Source organism: Leptinotarsa decemlineata, unplaced genomic scaffold, assembly GCF_025532065.1.
Source record: "Leptinotarsa decemlineata unplaced genomic scaffold, Ldec_3_MD MMD2_tig00000199_RagTag_RagTag, whole genome shotgun sequence".
Classification (NCBI taxonomy): Eukaryota; Metazoa; Arthropoda; class Insecta; order Coleoptera; family Chrysomelidae; genus Leptinotarsa; species Leptinotarsa decemlineata.
The window spans coordinates 7,978,993-7,995,412 of NW_027412544.1; the positions used below are offsets into that span (position 1 = coordinate 7,978,993).

The following is a 16,420-nucleotide window of genomic DNA, read 5'->3' on the forward strand; positions in this document are numbered from 1 at the left end:
TTTTTTTCGATAGCAGAAAATCGTCAAAAACTTTCAACGTTCATGCCTCTCGCCAACAAGTTGAACGTATTAAACAGCTGAAACTGTGAACATATGTTCGAGACGAGTGTACAAACACAAAAAAAAAAATAAAATAGCTAATCGAACGTTCGTAGCCCGCGAAATTTCAATATTCACCTCATTTTTTTATCAATCCGTATCTTCCAATAGATCTAAATATATGGTGTGGCCGACAGTCGCAAAATCGATAAATACAGCAATTGCCGGGTTTCCCTTATCCAATGCACTGTTGATATTATTCGTTGAATTTTGAATGGCATCTCCTATTGACGTTCTCTGTCTGAAACTACATGTGATTCAGAAAATAATTTGTATTCATTTAAATAACTTTTAACTATTTCACTGAGATGTCCAAGAGATTGCTCTATAATTTGTCATTACAGCTTTTTTTCAAATCATCTAAAAGGAATAATTCGTTCAGGCCAGTCTCACCTTCCAACACTGTAGGTTAATGGGCTGACACATATCAGAAAACAACTAATCCCCTGGCTAATACCACAAAGGGCGTTGGATTATATCCAACAGCTGTCAGTGCAGGATTCTTCACTGAAGTTATTCTTGCATATGCAGTTGCGGTAGTTGTATCGTGGTATTAGCCAGGAGAGTAGTTGTTTTCTAATAGGTGTCAGTCCAATAACCTACAGTGTAGAGATTCGAGGATGGCCTGAACGAATTGTCCCTTTAGATGATTTGATTCATGGCCAGTCTTTAAGTATGCCCACTGACTATATGTCAGAAGTTTTTTTTTGATAAGATTGGACTTTTCAATAATTTCTTTCGAAAGTCTAGAAGTATCAAATTGTGACATGAATTACATAGTTCAATCATGAGAGAGAAGAGCTTACCCTGCATCGCAGACGCCATTTTATGCTGAAGTTGCTGAATCGACCTAAAGACTCAACTCCATTTTTTTATATTAATCAATTTCATATAGTTAACATCTCTGTATTTACGATTTTTACAGTTTGTACCTGAACTATATTTTTTTAAAGTGACTTTGCGTGAACGTTGATACCTATATTTTATTACAGATAAGGTCGTACTTCCTAAAGAGCATAGCTCATGCTATGATAAACTAATTTTAAGAAGTCACTGACGTTCAGCTGAAAATGAAAGTCCACGCTTTAGAAAGTTTTTCATATTTTCTGATAATTTTCTTATCAAAAGCATGCCTGCCTACAAAAGTATGCCTGCATATGGTGAATCAACAGTTGAAACAAAATTTCACTATCACTCCATAAATTTATTTGTCAACTTTGTGAAGATTGGAAAACAATCAACCACAGAAACAGTCAACAAAAAACATTTATCGCTTCAGCAGACACGCTATTGAGCATTGATTTATAACTCAGTTGTTGACAGCCAAAAATCTATTTATGTTCAAGTGAATTTCACTGAAGTTTTGTTCTCCGTTCTCTGCCGCAATGCCGTGGTCATAGACGTTGACCTTTTTCGAGGTCGGGGTAGGTAAAATAGGGTTATGGGGTTCGCGTAACGAACTTCAAGATTGCTGGTTGATTAAATGAACTGAATGTGGTACGTAAATCACCTGTTTACGGGAAGAATGGATTATTCAGAAGCGTATTTCGGACAGAGGGCTTTATTTTCAACAATGTGTGTCAGAAGATGGTTAATGGTAGGAGGTTTTCAACCGCAATAAGGGTCATGGTGAAAGGTCACTTGAGCCTCCCTCTTTCGACCTGAATATGTTATTGATGATAGGTTCGAGGTAGATCAAGAGCGGTGATCGTTGCAATTTTATCGAAGCTGGAATCACTAAAACAATTAATCAATTAGTTTCGAACCTAGTTTTTCTCTTAATCCAATCTTCTAACCGTACTTTGATAAACTAGCTCATCTATTTTACTACTTTAGTTATTCTTCATATCAACACTCCTCCCTGTAACATCTGATCAAGGAAAAGAGACCCTTAGTTCTTCAACTCTTGAGCACATCTTTAAGGGGCTAGGTTATCAAGAGCACATTATTTTTCCAATATGTATTGCACCACATTCTTGATTTGCAAGCAAACTCTCCATTAGAAATGAAAATAATCGTCTCCTGAGCAGGTCCTGTGAATAACCTGAGTAGACAGAGGAAAAATGGACGTCGTATAAAAAAAAAAGAGATTTACAGTTCTTTAGCTTTTGAGGTGCGTTTAAAAAGATGGAGGTTGATCAAACGACCCCATATGTTCTTCTTCTAACATCAGATCAAGAGCATGAGCTTTTCAAATCTTCAACTCTTGAATAAACCTAGAAGACTACGTGGTGCGATCAGGAAAAGATTCATTGCTTTTGAGCAGAGTTTACAGAGAAGATGGAGGTTGATCAATTAACCCCAACTGCTTTTTCTGTAACATCGGATCATGAAAATGGGTTTCTCAGTTCTCCAACGCTTAAACAAACCTATGAGGTTAGCACAAGATTTGTGAAAACATATCAAAATCTGAAACCTTGCAAGCGATTATGCTTCAATAGGAAATATAGAGCCTGGCTATATGTGAAAAGTAACAATTTACTTAAATGTCGTAGTGAAATGGAAAACGACATATATCAATGTATTATGAAATGGTGAAAGTGAAATGTTCATTCCTTTCACCTCTGCGACCTTCATCATTGCCCAATGAAACTTTGAGGGCTCTAAGAGAATCTTATGGAGATGAAGCAATTTTCTGTGTTAAGTCCAAACTAGAAGACTTTGAAGTAATAGACAGAAAAAATCACCTCCAAACCTCAAATAATTAAGCTCATGATATACGTGCTTTAATAGACGAAAAAATGAGTTGCCCTTTATGTTTCTAATTTTTTTTGTATGGCAGCCGGTGGTAATTGAATTGAACATTCAATCGATTCAGTATCGGAATATCAAAAAAAAACAAAACAAGATCTTTGAAATGACACGTAACAGAAATATTTTGGAATTATTCTTACTTTTGCTTAGGATAGCTGATCTGTTTCGTTTATGTCACCCTGTTTTAGATATTTTAGCAGTCCTTGAGTCCTTGACTCCACGTGTTGGTAAAAGGCCCTTCATTCATAACTTATCGTCATTCAATCTATAGCCAAAACTTTTTATCCTATGAAATTATCGAACTTTGCATAGTCACAAGTGGATCCGGAATTCAAAGGAACTGACTGTAAAAGTGGTGAATGAAATGATGTTTTTCTAGAAAGGCAGTTGCAACTCTCGCGTAACGGCTTGCAATTTCAATGAACATTACCCCAAGGAACCCTATTCGTTGTAAAGTATTTTCGCGAGTTAACAAAGTTCAACTGCCATTACTGAAGAAACTGCGAAACGATTTCGTTATTGTCTGGAAAGACTCACTAGCATGCATGGCAGGCACTCAGTAGCAATCAATAAAAAACCTCGTTTTCGCGATTTCTTATAGTTCAAAACGTTTTAGAGCACAAACTCCATTTATAGGTGAATCGTTCCGAAGGGGAAACGATTTTCAAGAATCACCACAAAGATACTTCTCTGATATATTATTTATAGCAGAATGAATATGACTTGGGAAACAAGTTGAAGTAGGCAGAAATTCAGTTGGAGACAAAAAATGAAAACTGTGTTTGGTTAACTGTCAAGACTTTAGTTGTTTTTTTTTCGGGTAACTGAAACATGTTCAACATGTAGTTGCATGTAGTACTTACGAAATGGGAGGTTGCAGAATTAAAGTGGACAAAAACTCATATTTTTCCTGAGACATTCCTCCATATGAGAGAAATGAAACAATTGTACAGTTTGTTGAATGTAGAAGGAGCTTTCTAAATTTCCATACTCTATCAGATTATGAGGACTCCCAACTCTCTTCTTTATTTGACAAGCTGTACATATAATAATAATAGGAATGTAGGCTTTCACGGCTGGCGTCACTGTTTGACTAACTGCCGCGGTGAAGTTGAAACGTTAAGAGATTATAACTAAAGAAGATCTCTGAAAAACATAGAAACCAACAACAACAATGGTAATAATAATAATTTTTATTTTTAGTTAAAAAACACAAATGTATAAAATACACTCAAGACAAAAACGTCATATTATAAGAAAACAATTCCAAGATACGAACACAGTCATAAGTTACGAATATTAATGAACATTCATGAACATAAAGATGACTTATAAATTATTGTTAAAGTCAATATACCTACCATCTGATATCTAAAGGCAAGGATGTCTCCCCTCACGAAGATGTCATCTATGGGATCGATAGAAGACTCAATATGTGGACGTAAAAGATAAACGGGGCTGTCCAAGATAGTCCGTGGCAAATTTAAACTTTGGCATCCACTGTCGAACAAGACTCCTCCTCAGTTTTTTACCACATATTCCACTGCGAAGCAACCAGTTGATACCAATACCCAAAAACGGAACGTGTGTAATCCAATTCCAGATATTGCTGTTTCGAACCGCTATAGTTCCCGTAAGTGGTCTTAGGCTGAGTCACGAATGGCTTGCTGGAATTCAGCTGTTCTCGAAGGACAAGTATGAGTAAGTGAAGGCGATGACATCTTTCCCTACGAAGATGTCAACTATGGTATCAAAAGATCAATCTACGAATATCAAAAATGAACAAGGCTCTCCAAGACAGCTATACTGTATAGTACAATAAAACGTATAAGTAATGAAATTGGTACTTACGAATGGTGAAGTTAAATATGTGAAGCCGGCAAATAAATTATGATTTATCGAAACATCACCTAATAAAATGGATAAAAACACTCAAAGAATTTAGTCACATGGGAAAATGTATTTGAAAAAGAGTGAGTGTGTGTGGGTAGTCATGTATGCACGTAAGAAGTTGAACTTCGTTTTTTTTTTAATATTTCTCGCTGTGATTTATTTGAAACATATAATTTAATTCAATATTTGGAATGTTTAAATTTTTCTAGATTTTAATAATTATTATTTATATCTATCATTAATCTATCAATTCATTTTTAAACTTATTACATGTTAAATAATAATTTAAAACTTTATTTTAGTTTATGATGTAAATTAATAATACTTACATACCGTCGACTAACCTCAAATTCTAAGAACGTACTCAAAGTAATATGTGAAAATCACTTGTATCACTTTTGATCATGGTAAATAATGTTTAAAACAATAAATTGTTAATATCAGTCAACACTATGTATTATTTGAAAAAAAAAAAAAAATATATATATATATATATATATATATATATATATAGTTTTCCTATCCGTGAAAACTTCAGATTTCATATTCGATACCTTAACGGGGAGATGAGGTCAACTAAGAAGAAGAAGAACTCAGGTAAAACTCAACAACATTTAAGTAGTAGGTAGTAGAGAGTTTATGGACACCTATCTCTGAACACGTAACGAATACCATTTTACCAGTATAGTAAGAAGTGAGTTGAGCAGGGTCAACAAACTTCTGAACACGTAACAGCACACCTAGATAATGACAAATGAGACGTTGTCGAAACGTCGGTGCAATATCACATAAACGGATCAAATACCCGGAAAAACAGTTCAGCATATATATATATATATATATATATATATATATATATATATATATATATATATATATATATATATATAATTCGAACTGATAAAAAACACGTGAATAGATATCGTTAATACAGTTACCAGTTCTCACGCACACATACGTAGATGTCTTTACTTTCACTCTGTTGGTTACTTTTTTTTTGAAAAACTAAAATGTTGACTAGCTAATTTCAGTGCCTTCATCTCCGATCGCATTAAAGGATGGTTGTGCCGATAACGACCGTTTTCAAAGATGGCACGTGGATGTTGTGGTCGGAGTGGAGTCCAAAAGTGAGGTGTTTTTAAAAAAATGAAGTCAAGTTCGAATGGATATTGAAGTGAAAGAAATTTTGAGAGGACTGGAGGCCCCTACTAAAAAAAGTGTTTTATGAAATAAAAAGTGAATGAGAAGACTAAGGGGAGCAGCCTCAAGCAAGACAGCTGCAGACGAAGCTTCTGTTTACTATGGACAGGGGGAGTCTGGCCAAATGCCCTCGACTGAGAAGCAACGTCTATATGAATTGAAGAAGAAGAAGCTAATACCGTTTTTTCGTGAAGGTGTGCGCGCGCATCGTAAAAATTTACTCTAATCATTTCTTCCTAACGCGCCAAAAGAAGTATAACTTCAAAAACTGAATAAAGTCCATGAAGTACAAGTCAACTGTCAACTATCCTGTAAAAAATGTTAACCTTGTAACCTTGGAACATGAAACTTATATTGAATAAGCTGTTATATTGAGTGTAACTCTTGGTACAGGTAATCACTGAAATATAACTTCATTATTTATATCCATCGATCCATCGCATGTGGATGAAAAACTGCTATTATGTAGTTTGAATTCATGAAAAATGTTGAAACGTTAAAGTAATGGGCATTCTTCAGACCGAAAAAGTGAAAAGAAGAAATATGATCAGATATTAGAATAGTTAAATCGCTTGTAATAATCAATTGTTTCACAGGAATCTAAAAGAAGTGATCCAGAGCAATGTTGATAGAAAACAGGTAACACTCGTTATTGTCTTGTTTTTTGTTTCAATGAGAATGTTTCTGTATTTTTTCACGGTGGGGAGTGAGTATGACTAGTTGTTTCTGCCGTTTCTATCCTTCATTTCCAATAAAGAAAGTATACAGGGTTTTCACTGGATCCAAAAGATGTCGACATTATTCTGGAATGTTTTCCTCCTAGGCGTCGATTCCCCCCCTAATACAAAAAGGGGTGAGAATGTTCATAATGAACTTGTTGTGATGTGTGTTATATATCTGAAAAACAACAGAATACTACACACTTCCATCACAACCGAAATTAGGCGTGTATGTTGCTGCTGACCTTGATCAGAGGAAACATTTCCACTGGGAAAAAGTTTCGAAGAAGTAAAATACAACCAGGCTCCCCAAAAATTAAATATAGACTCTTGTAATTAACCAAAGCAGTATCGGCTAGGAAACCAAAAATTACGGCTCCTGAACTCTTTCAAAAACACGAGACATACTATTCAAATTGAATTTCAGCAGCCATTTTCAGTAATCGGAATGTTGTTGATAGGTACAAACGGAATTGTTAGATTTTTCATTACTTGGTAGGTCCAGTGTAGCACGCTATACTTTTATTTCGGCTACGTTAATAACTTTAATATCACCAAAATTATTTTTGTTGAAATTCTTTTTGCCCCGTATCTTCGAAAAAAAGCGCCCTATCAGAAATCATCGAAGGACAAACTATCCTTAGAATGGTCCAAGGAATAGTTCCTTAATTTTTTGCCGCTTGTTTGATAAACACCCTGTATATCTCAATGGAGTTGGTAAAATGGATTTAATTATTTCAGGTTGAATTCAGGGTACTGTCACTCGATTCGTTCCGAATGATTCACGTGCTAAAAGTCGTACGTTAAAAGGCAAGACCTCGTTAATCCATAGCTCGCACGAATTTCGATATATGGGGAAGTGTCGTTCGTGAACGGGTGTCAGTTGGTTAACATAAAAATATATTTTAGCAGATTTTTTCCACCAGCTCCGAGGCAACGATTGATTTAGTCAGATCTTATATAACTTTCATCCTCGTAGTCATCGCACATAACACTGACAGTTTCTGCCGCAGTAGCAGACGAAACTTCAGGTAGAAGTTCCATTCAACCAACAACTTACCAGATTCGATTTAGTTTTTTCTGAGTGGAAATAATTTTTTTTCAGAATTAGTGAATATATCTATTCGAAGACTAATGAAATATTTTTTACCAATGTGGGTGGCATCCGCCTTCAGGGTAAAAGCAACCTTGGATAAAGGATCAACTTTGAAGTAGTGGGTAAGTGAAATATAAATGCTTGTGCAAATCGGTGCTGTTCAGCAAAAATTATACAGTATTGCCATATTTTATATTCAATGATTAGACTAATGCAGTGATTCTGCAGGAAGTACCGAAACTTTTCTTTTGAAAATTATGTGTTATCCCCAGATAGTTTAGCTCTGCGATACATACCAAAAAACATGGAAACTGATTAGGACCACTTTCATTCCACAACTTTGGACATGACTCGGCGAAGGCTTCGAGACCAGGCACTGGCACTGGCATTTTGGTTTGAATTTTAATTCCGGTGATCATTAATTTTCATGTTGAATTATTCTGATTCGAGTTGAATGATGTCATGGTGAATAAATAAGCGTCAATACGACATTTGTAGGGACAGTGAAGAGTCCTTCCAAGATGGTGCTGCAGATTTTTTTAGAAATTTCCAGGAGCTGAAAAGTGAGTGGAAAATGACGCCCTGAATCATTTCTGTCGTACTCTTCATTTTTTCATTATCTACGAGTTGGCAATTTCTTACCTTTTATGAATACTCTGACCCGTTGCTTAATGAAAATTGATAACACCATCCGTGAAAATAACTATATAATTTTCACAATAAATATTAAAAATGCCTTTCGATATCGCATTACTGGTACCACTAACTGATGAAGCCGCCTTGTAGCGAAACACGTTTTGGATTAAATTTATTGAGAAAAGTCTATAATCATTATCATGAATATTGTTACCTTCAGAACATAAAATTACTCATAATCGATTTTTTTTAATCTTTGAACTTAATTTCAATCACTCTTTGCCTCATTTGATTAAAATTTTAATTATTTCACTAGAACAAATAGCTCTCTGAACCTCGATGGTTGTGTTGGGTACAAAAAACATTCAATTTATCAAACCAGAAATAATCACCTTTTTCCACTACAGAATTAATTAATTCATGAATTCCATAAGGCTTGATTTTATAATTCTCGCTTTCTCGTTTTTATTTTTACAGTATGAATTATATGAAAGCATGGCATTTGCAACTGGGAATTATTCTAGTTCGTACTTTTTCCCGAAGGATTCTAGGCACCCATTCATGGTCCAGAAGATTAAACTGGATTATTGCGAGTTTATGAAAAAGTATACCTCAGTAATTTCCTCGTGACAAAAAATGCAGAGAATTACGAATCAAAACTAGTTATACTTCTTCTTCATTTATATATCAAATTCGAATAGATAAACACATACAGGGAGTTAATTTGCAATATCCACCTCCACATTTCATCTCGTTCATGAAAAATGAGGAAATTCAGAAACATATTATTTTGTGAAAGAGAGGTTTTGGCTCTCTTCTTTTCCACCTGTATACAAAAAATGTGGGAATCTTCCAAAGAAAAGAAGGCATTCAATTTCAAAAAATTTGCTCTATACGAAAATGTGTAGATTACACAAAGAAGAAACTTTCAGACACAAACTGAAAGAAAAGCCCTCTCGAAAGTTACTTTCATATAAACATTGAATTACATGAAAGATATATGATGGAATTGGCCGACACTTGATGAAAATCCATAACTAACGTATTCAAAAAACACTTTCTCTTGAGATTTTCACCAAACGATTTTCAAAAACGCAACACTGGTTTCGCCATACAATGGCTTCTTCGGGCGTGTCTTTACTCGGGGTAAGTGTTTTTTGAATACGTTACATGAAAAAAAAAATTCGACACAAATACTTTTATATGAACACTGAATTATACAAAAAACTTTTTTCTCTATTCATTTCGTATTCCAAACATTCGTAATGGAATTGAATCGGATATTATTCACAGGACAGTGAATGAAAGAGGTAAAATTTCACACACATCATTACTGGTAAAAAGTTACTTTCAGAGACAAACTGAAAGAAAATCCACACTCGAAACAACTACTTTCATAAAAATATTGAATCACCCGGAAGGAAGAGTACTTTCTACTTTTATGAACTTCAAATTGTACAGAAAACACTTCTTCCTATACAATTTTTGAAGCAGATGAAATCGATTTAATGGCTTCATTCCTCTGATGGCGTTGGTGACATCATAAAATACATTCAATTGTCATTCCGAAAGTGCTACTTTGTTGGACGTCATAAAAAACTACAGAACTATATTTTGAACATTCAAGTATTATCATGAAGTCCACTCTCCGATGCTTTCCTATGGTTTCTAAAAACTTCAATGTTAATTTCTCCAAAACTAACAGTTATTTTCATCACTATTATCAATTTTGGTCAAAACATTCTTTCTAAAAATGTTATGTAGGACGATCCCAAATGTTAGATCATCGTGGAGAACATTTCGCGATTGTTTGGTGGAGATTCACCTGGTCTTGATGTTCTTGAAAATGACGAAGGTGTTAACTTAATTTTCTAAATCAGTCCAGCAAACATAATTAATTGTTCTTCCATGAAGAATTGGAAAACTTGTGATTTATGAAATCCAATGATTTTGTCAAAATTGTGGTCAAAAGGTAAGTTGAAAAAATTTGCATATTATGCAGGTGATACCCCTTTCCATATAAGATTTGACATTGTGTTTCCCTCCTACAGAAGAACGATGTAGTTGAAAAACTTTTATGGATTATGTACTTGTTTTTGCATTATTTTACATGTTTTAAATTTCATATATAGGAGAGGTTATTTTTTGATTTGACACCCTGAATTGAAAAATATGTGTCTATACAGGGACACATTTCAGATTGTGCTTTCGATGAAAATATTTGAGATTCTGTAGCTTGTAAGTCATGTTTTATAATGGACTGGAGTGTATATATAATGTAATTTCGAAGATTAGCCTAGTTCATGGAAATTTCTAATTTTCTACGTCAGAATCCAATTTAAAGCTTAGCGCTCTCCTAACTTCTAGAAGTTCGTATGGTAAATATACCATTGACATTGATCAAATCCAATAGGATAATATTTCAGGGCAATAGATCAATTACAGACAACTATCATAAAAAACTATCTCATTCATAGTTATTCAACCGACTGAGCTGAAATTTTGCATACAAGTTTGGCTTGACTGATATTGCAGTTTTGGCTTAGTGACATCATTGTTTTTTCATATAAAGCAGGTAAATTGCATTTTTTTTACTATATTATGTTTTTCAATCAGAGGTATTAGGAAAACAGTTTATATTACCGCAAATCTAAATTCGATTCTCGGTAATATATCCTAATTGAAAGCCTGGACATAACACAGAGAAATTGTGAAATTAAAAAAATTAATTAGTGCGACGAAAACACTTTTCACATGAGAAGGATGAGTTTAATCGATTCAAGTATAAAGAAGTCTTTTGAAGCAGGATTGGAATATTTTGTTTATGACAATTTCAGTGTATCACTATTTTTACTCTTGAATTGGGAAGGGATGGACATATTCAATTCAAATTTCTAGAATGCTTCCCCAATGTTTGTAAGAGTGGTTTTACAACGAAACATTACAGATCAAGGATAGGAAGTTATAAAGGCATTAGGCTGGGTTCATCAAGAAAAATTTTATTTTCAGGGATTTGAACAAACTGATATGATTGACTTACCTAATGTTGGTGTGTAGGTACGTTTATTCTCTGTCGAAAAGTGGAAATATCTGTGTCAATATTTTGAGAGTCAGGTACTTCTGGCACATTGAATACTGAATTGAATATTGAATTTGTTATTGAAAATTTCATGCATATTGTTGTTACAATATTTCGTTAACAAGCAATGACTGTATGTCAGTAGTTTCTTATGATTTCAGGTTGGATTCGAATTTGTTGTAGAGCAATATTTCCTCTATTACTGCGAAACACACCAATAATTCAGCATACTTCCAGAGTTATTGCTTTTTTCGACAAGAAACCTGATTTTATATGGTGTATTAGTAATATGAGAAGTTACGAAACCTAGTTTCTTTTCGTAATTTTTGATTCAGAATCTAAAAACGAGCACTTTTACGAAATTCCAGACATGCAATACTCTTCTCGACGTGCGTTCCACCACCCAAAAGGTTTCAGTTTTATCTTTGATTTGTTTCTAAATTCGGTCAAAATAATTTTGATCTGTATTATGAGTCCATCGATATACTCATATGGCGCAATCATATTGAAAGGTTTTGCTAAATTATTGTAGGTATAATAACATTTTTGCCATCTAAATATGATAAATGATATGGCAACTCTCTCTTTTTCATCTACATGACGATTAATTTTTGTCAATTTCAAATAAGAGAGAAATGATATACTTGAGATTTACCAGTTTTTTTCATTCGGCCGTTACTTGATGAAGAGCTATTGTGTTAGCGAAACATGTCATGATACTTTTTAGATAAAGTTTGTGGAGATCAAATCGTAAAATGTAGTTTATGGAAAGAGTTATCAGTTGTTTTAAATAAAGACCTTAGGATATGTAAATCGAAATATTTTTCAATCGTTAACTCCTCGTTGATCTTGATGGACACTGGTTTTGATCTCTCATAACAAAATTCTTGAATTCTTGTGGCAGTAAAATGACTGATTTGTTGAAAAAGTTTCAATATCGTTACTTTGTATCAGCAATAACTTAAAAGATTCCAAAACATTTGTTCAATATCACTTCAATGCCTACCAGTATAAGAAGGCTGTGACTAGAAGTCAAAATTATTAAATGGCAGATATGTCACGGAGTGTCATAAAATGGTCTAATGGGTAAGCAACACCTCTTCTGTACCTACTTCCACATTTTTGTCTGACATTCATTTCATCAGTTTGTTTAAGAATTCCGTCGCACAAAATCATATATTCAGGATGCTATTTGAAAATTGCGACAATGCTCAAACAACCATCCTGAGAAAGGAGGACAAAAATCATAATTGATATTTCAAAGGAATCTTTCGAAGGATTTCTTGTTGAACAAAATTAAAATCCTGTTGGTCGGGGACACAGTAGTTTATCAAATTTTGGAAGTAAAACTTCTTTACGCGCGTTTGATTCGAAGAGTAAGCTGGTGAATGCGTAACGATACCGTTACGAAATGTGTGATCGGACGAGGTCTTATGTTGCTTCATTTTATTTATTTTTGGACCTCCGAGCGGAACCTTGCGGTACACCCAACCTAATTTATGATACAGAGTGACGTTGGTTAGCCAATCAGGATGAAGGGAATAAATTTCGGTTGAGTGGTTGTGTTAGATGAAATTGAACTCGTAGATGAGGGTTGGATAATAATAATAGTAATGATAAAAGATAAAAAACGTTTAGAGTAATGTAGTCAGTGTGCGAGGTGGTGTTGTGGAGGGAAATGTGTGATGATTTGTTAAAATGAATGAGTTGTATCAAAGAAAAAAATATAGATGGCGCAACATGTCAGAAGGCCACTAAGCCGCATCTTCGTTAATAATAGTCGTATCGCCGCGTACAGCATGTCAAATAAGAGGGAAAGGAATGTAGAATTCATCGGAAAAGAAAAAAAACGAAGAAGATGCCAAATGGACACTGAGCGGTATCTTCGCTAATATTAGTCATATCATCATGTGCAGCACATCGAAGGAAAAAGGAATGTTGAAATTATTGACTAAAAAAAAACAAAGATGGCATGTAACATGTCACAAGGGCACTAAGCCGTACCTTCGCTAATAAATATCGCATCGTCACGTGCAAAACATCAAATGACAGAGGTTGGAATAATGAATATATGGACAGATAAAAACAAAGATGGCGCCTCATGTCAGAATGGCACTAAGCCGCATTTTCGGTAATAATAGTCAGATCGCCGCGTACATCACGTCAAATGAAAGGGAAAGGATGCATAATTTATTGAAAAAGAAAAAAACGAAAGGCCACTCAGCCATATCTTCGCTGATAATAATCACATCATAACGTCAAGTATATTTAATGAAAGAGAGAAAGGAATGTTGAATTCATGGATCAAAAGACAAAGATAGCCAACCGACGTCACTCTGTATTATATATTTGGTTGGGTGTTCCACAAGGTTCCGGTCGGAGGTGCGAAAATGACTAAAATGAAGCACCATGAGAAGTGAAGTTAGTGAAGATACAAATAGAGAAAGTTACGTTCAGTATAATACTGTAGGAATAATAGAGAGATATGCGAGCACACATTTATGGTCGAGAAGGCTCTGAACAATCAGGAAAAAACTATCATACGTTACCACTAATTTTAGCAGGAGATTTCAATGTTTATTTCGCGTCCAAAAATGGACAACTCTCGCTAAACTTTCTACCAGATGAACTAGCATTATATCCGAAATATACCTGCAAACCATAGATGAGAAAATCTTAACAATAATGAAAACACATGATAAAAAAGGAGAATGGTTCAGATACGTTGACGATGGACTGTACATATCACAAAACAATGGAATAGGAATCAAATAACAAAAGAAATATATATATATATATATATATATATATATATATATATATATATATATATATATATATATGTGTGTATATATAATATTATATTATATTGAAGTTTTACTTCAATCGTATGTTCTGAAGCACACATACTTCATTATTTTAAAATTCGAGTTTATGTTATTCGTAAGAAACAATTACTCATGAGGTAACTTTCTGCACTATGAACTAGTTTTACAATGTACTTATATTGTATTCCTCATTGTCAAAAAAATATTTCGTGAACAAGAATGTCTAATACATCTGCAGGTCATAGTAGAAGACGAAGTTATAAAGCGAAGCATTTGCTTTATCGAATAGTCCGAGCCAGAAAAAAATATGTGAGATTTTATTCCGAAGGTTTCGAAAGATGAAATAAATATTGGAGGTTAATTGTGTGATCAGCTCAAACTTTCACGAAAATCATGTCCAAAATTTTTCGGGATTAATACTCTTCACCAGATGCGCAGTCTTCAGAATAAATTTTTGATATTGTTGATCATACTGGCTTTCTCTTTCAAATTTACATCATCAAACTGTCTTCAACAGAACTAATTCCTGATAATATTTCACATCCTGTACCCAATAGTCACTTAACCATCACGAGTAGGACAAAAACCTTCTATCCATTCAAATCATTCGAGATGTATGGAATAATAAATCAGTCAAGCCCATTATTGAGCCAAGTTTGTTCTCTACCATCCATGAATTTCAATACATCTCTATAATATCTATTTATAACTTCTGCAACAGCCAATGACTATTCAATTGCCTTTGATGAGTTTAGTTTAGCGCAATGTGGGTTGTTCAAGCTGTGTGCATTTATTGATAACTTCATGAAACCCATTATTTATGTTAACCCCATCATAATCCCTCATTCGCAATATCCCAACTAATTCTCGGGTCGTAGTTTTTATTTCATAACCCAAAGGGATTATTATACGTATCCAGTGAAATCTCCCTTCTATGATGTATTGTTTCATATACTGGAATATTCATTCGCAAAGACCTTTCGTAGGTTCAGTTCGAAATAATGGAAACAAGGGTTTAGTGAAATTAGAAAAATGATGAACGACAAAAATATTCTTGATCCGCCATTAATAATATGCTAATATAGTAGGAATATGATACACTGAAAATTTTACTTTCAGTTTAACAATTTCCATAAGTATACTGATAATAAAGAAAAGAGAATTGAGACTTTCTATGTTTTTTATCATTTGTATTTGTTACTAACGTTACTGCAGTTTCGTCCTATAAGGACATTTTCAAACTTACACATTTAACATTACATTAACGTTAGTTACAAATAAAAGTGGTAAAAAACATAGAAATTCTCAATTCTTTTTTCTTCTTTATGATATCCTACCACGGTTACATCCATCAATTTATAGTGATAATATTTTAGCCAAAATTTGTCAGATGTTCCTTGTTTGATCTTCCGTCAAATTGAAATCAACTCAGTGGAATATTTCAGTTCGCATTTGAAAGACAGTTGAAATAAATAAATAGTGAGTAATTCACTTATGAGACAGATACATGACAGATACATAGTCGTCTATGAAAAAAAAATACATAAAATTTAAAGACCATAGAATTCTAAGAGAACTACTGACAGTTACGGCTACCCAAGCAAGCTTGTATTGTAGCCAGCAAATAAAATAGTAATTCTAATTCTACATAACCAAGCAAACTAATTTTGCAGGGTGGAAAAAGGAAGAGATAGAAAGAAGAAGATAGAGGACGAGAGAGACAGATCTGTTTGTGATGTGCTCTGGAACGCACTTATAATATACTAGTTATTCCTTATTCAAGTATCTGTAGAATCATATCATAATTAATGTTAACAAACTTTTCAACTCTCTACTGAATTTGAATTCGTTTATCATCACATTCAATGATTCAGGTAGAGCATTGTGAAAGTTTTGGTCGAAAATACGTTATGAATTTTTGATTATGCGTGAGTATGCATCGTGAAACATTCATGGTCTTAACTGAATTGTTACGAGTGTTGAAAGTATTCTATACAAATTTAATTGAAGAATTATCAGTCCATGAAAAACTCTTAAAATTGTAAGTTTTTCTAACTCCGAATAATCCATCTTCATCATTCAACGACTGGGTAGGTACACTACCCACCGATTTTTT

The 16,420-nt window shown here is 33.9% G+C and overlaps 1 protein-coding gene and 1 long non-coding RNA gene across 2 annotated transcripts in view; both read right to left on the minus strand.

The window, feature by feature from the left end:
- The window catches only part of LOC141481405 (uncharacterized), a 31,705-nt gene extending 26,543 nt beyond the window's left edge, over nucleotides 1-5,162 (minus strand). The window contains exon 1 of the long non-coding RNA XR_012464942.1: nucleotides 5,076-5,162. This is a non-coding gene — a long non-coding RNA (uncharacterized lncRNA). The remainder of the gene's footprint in view (nucleotides 1-5,075) is intronic.
- futsch overlaps nucleotides 1-16,420 on the minus strand; it is a 254,871-nt gene that overhangs the window by 132,153 nt on the left and 106,298 nt on the right. The window lies entirely within an intron of this gene.